Genomic DNA, 3,912 nt, shown 5'->3' on the forward strand with positions numbered 1-3,912 from the left:
TGGTTTGTGGGGCGGGGCCAGCGTGCATACCTGGGTGGCATCAGGTTGGAAGCTGGTGGTACAGCTTCCTCCCCAACTCTGCCCCCTTGGGCGGGCCTTCCTCTGGTCTTGCCCACTCGCTCCCCCACGCCCACCCCGTCCTGCTCACCCACAGGGCTGCCCTTGCAGCAACAATAACTACAAAGTGCCAGCCACACCCGCAGCCTTTAGCTCATTCATTAACTCCCTCACTCCTCACAACACCCCAGTTTGGACAGTGCTGTCATCAGCCTATTTCACCCAAGGAAACTGAGACCCGGCTATGAAGTCATTGGCTAGTGACGCACTTACATGGCTAGTCAATGGCAGGGCCAGTCTGGCTCTAAAGGCCGTGCTCACAGTCACTCCCTGTTCTCTCCCAGGCGTCTGTGCCAGCAGCTCAAGCTGCAGAGACCTGGGCCCCGGAGGAGGGAGAAGGAGGAGACGGAGATGAGTTGATGCTCATTACGTGCTTGAGAATCCACCAAGGTCCTTTCTCCAGCCTCCTCTCATCATAATCACTTCCCCTTCCCCACAGCCCGGCGGCCTTCTCTCCCTCTGCGGGTGATGGAGGACTGGGCGTGGGCTCTGTGGAAAAGCAGAGCTCAAATCTCAGCTCTGCTTACCTGCCCTGCGGCCTGGGGAAGTCCTGGCCCTCTGTGGGCCTCGGTTCCCAACTATCCACAGAGGGTGGGCTGGAGGACCGTTAGGGGCTCTTCTAGCACCCACATTCCCAAATCCTGCTTTCAAGACATTTTGAAAACCAAGCGCTTTGGTCAGGGCAGAGGAGTGGACCACACATTTTACCACGCCGGGCGGGGCTGGTGTGCCAGGCCAAGGGCCGAGGGTGGAGAACTAGAGTCAAAGCCCAGCGCATGGGGGTCGGCCACAGGATGGGTTTGCCTGTGGAACAGATAACCTGCGAAGTGGTCCGTCCGGCTGCAGAGGCTCCAGTCCTGCCAGCTGACCAGGACTGCCCCATCTCAGCACTCTCTCCTAGGAAGCCAGGCAATTCCAGTTGACTTGAGTCACTGACGGCCACTCCATGCTGGACACTGGAGCCACAGGGTGAATCAGACAAAGGCCCGGGCCTCTCAGAACTCGCAGGCTAGCAAAGGCAGACGTCAGCCTTTCTGCCCCTCAAGGCCCAGCGGGACATACCCCCTGGCTTCCTCAACCCGGGCTCCCAATGTCCCCCTGGTGTGGTGCATACCTAGCCCACGCCCAGGAACTTTCCAGGGCACCATGACCCACAACCCCTGGACTCTGAAGAAATCAAGCCAGACCCCTGCAGCCCCACCCCATGAAGGGGTTCAGCAGGTATAGTCAGAATTGTTGCTTGGCAACAAGATCTTGTGACAGAGCTTACACCTGCCCAGGCTGGAAGGCAAGGCACCAACCTGGCCCAGCATCTGGGTACTGGGCCCTTCGCTGAGGCTATTCTGTGCGCCCTCAGAAGCTCCTAAGCAAGCAAGGTCATTGTGATGTCCAAGTGTTTCACATGCCCTGCCGAGGGGCAGGGCCACTCCAGGACAGAGGAGAACACAGACATTGAATCCCAGGCTGGCGTTAGCTCCGTGGGCTGGTTTCACCGCCTCTAAAATGGGCTGGGACTGCCTGCTAGCAGAGTCACTGCAGCCGCTTAAACCAGCTGACGTGTGCAGGTGCCGCGTGCTCCCCTCCTTCCTGGCCCCTCTGAGTAGGCATCCACCACCGGCAACACACTGAGTCGGCTCCAAACTCACTCAGGGCCCCCTCCCACCCTGTACCCCATACGCTGGGCAGCGCCTACTGGGTCCAGACAGGGCCCTGATGTGATGGGACACACCCTGCTGAATCCTAATTTGGGCAAGTCCGGAGCAGCAGCCCCAAAGGGCAGCCACCTGGGGAGAGGTGGGAAGGACCTGCTCTAACCAGTCTATGGGGACAGGCCCTGCCCCGGGTTCCGGCCTGGCCTAGGCCTGACAACCTCCCGTGGAGACACCCACTGGTCAGCTTCTCCTGTCCGTCCTGTGGCAGAGGCTGTCCACTGCTGGGCTGCTGGCAGAGCAGGGTACGGCATGGGCAGCTCAACTTGGATTTGCCCTTCACTCCACAGGGTGGTGGTGCCATGGAAACAAGTTCTGGAGTCGGGCGGACTGGGGCTGGGATCCCAGGCCCACTCCTTACGGGCTGTGATCCTCCCCGACGCTCAGTCGTCCCATCTTCAACGTGAGACTAGGATCATCCGCCTCGGAGCACGGTTGCCAGGACGCTGACATGAGGTATAAAGAACCTAACAGAGTGGCGTGTAGTAAGCACTGGAGAAAGGCTCACTTCTGAATAAACAAACAGGCCACCTGCTGTGACCCCTACACAACAGGTGGCCAGGGAAGGAAGGACGGGGGCAGACCAGACCCCAAACCAGCTCCAACCCCAAGCCAGCACCGAGGGCACAGATTTCCCCAGATTGCCTATCCGAGTTTGTGGGCAGACCGTGGAGAGATTTAATGGGTGGAATCTCCTCCTGGGAGAGAAGACCCCCAACATCTACCAGCAAAGCTGAAGGTCACATCAAGTCTCAAAGGCGACTTTGTTCTCCCGGCTTTTCCGTTATGCATGAAAGAGCAGACAGCGGGTGCTCGGGATTCATAATTTGAGACATCGGGAGACTAAAGACATTGGCCAAATTTAAACCGAAAGATGAACTTGTTGGGTGTCTTTTCAGATTATGGGGGAAGAAGAAAGGAGAGACTTTAAGTCATCTAGGATCCACTCAGAATTCATAGCGAATCTTCCCGACGGCTGACATCAGAGGGCTCTGCCTCTGGGTTCGGAACATTTGGAGAATCACTGTTTGAAAGGAACAAAGGCAGAAAGTCCGAGGAGACCTCCCCCTGGAGCCTGGAGAGGGCGGCCTTCCCGTGCAGGCACCGTGTGGCTCACCGGGAGGGCAAGGGCACCACCGCAGACGTGGCTCCAGGAGGCCAGGACATGGGGGTCAAAGGTCACACATTTCTGAGTCTGGGCTGTGGCTCTGCCAAGTGCTGGAAGTGTGACTGCCTTCTTCCCGGCCGCAGGGCCCTGGTGCTTCAGTCAACAGGCTACTGTGAGGAGATGAGGTTGGGAGCTTAGCAGAGTCCGGGGCACAGAGAGGAGCTCAGTTAAGAGGAACTGTCAGTTAGTAGTTTCACTTTGACATCCTTAAACACATTTGGTCCAAATCGCCTTTTGCTCTGAGATAACCTTTAGCTAAGCCCTCCAATCACATCACCAATATGATAATGGTCACCTCTGAGTCTCACAAAACCCAGGGAGGTAGGAAGGGTAAAGCTTATTATATCCTTTTCGCAGACAGGGAAACTGAGGCTAAAGGAAAGAAGTTACTGATCCAAGGTCAAACCCCTCAGTGGCAGAGCCAGACTTAGACCTGAGGTCTCCCAAGTCGCTGAAACACACTTTCCACCAGCCCCCGCCCAGCCCCGTCACTCCCAAGCCACACACCCCGAGTCCACTGGGCCCTGTCGGGACTGCAGCCAGCACTGAGCCCCAGGCCGGTTTGTGTTCGGCACAGTCTGTCAAATGAATAAATTTTGGGCGCCCACTTGAGTATGTGATGGAAATGATGGACGACACCCTCCCCAAGAAAAATGTACACAGAAACACATCATCGTATGCCAATTCTGGGGGTTCACACACCCTGGTTAGGAAGCCCAGACTCTTCAGAGCGGACACGCTGAGCTGTGCAGAGATGACCTCATCACATCCCCACCTGCTGGTGAGAAGGGGGTCCTACTGGGACCAAAGACCTTATCTCCCACTTCTGGGACTTCTGGGCCCGTGGTTACTGCTGCTGCAACCCCAGGAGGGCAGGCACTGCCCCCACGCGGCTCTGGGCCACTCCATCACGTGCTC

Source organism: Cnephaeus nilssonii (genome assembly GCF_951640355.1).
Source record: "Cnephaeus nilssonii genome assembly, chromosome: 7".
NCBI classification, from domain to species: domain Eukaryota; kingdom Metazoa; phylum Chordata; class Mammalia; order Chiroptera; family Vespertilionidae; genus Cnephaeus; species Cnephaeus nilssonii.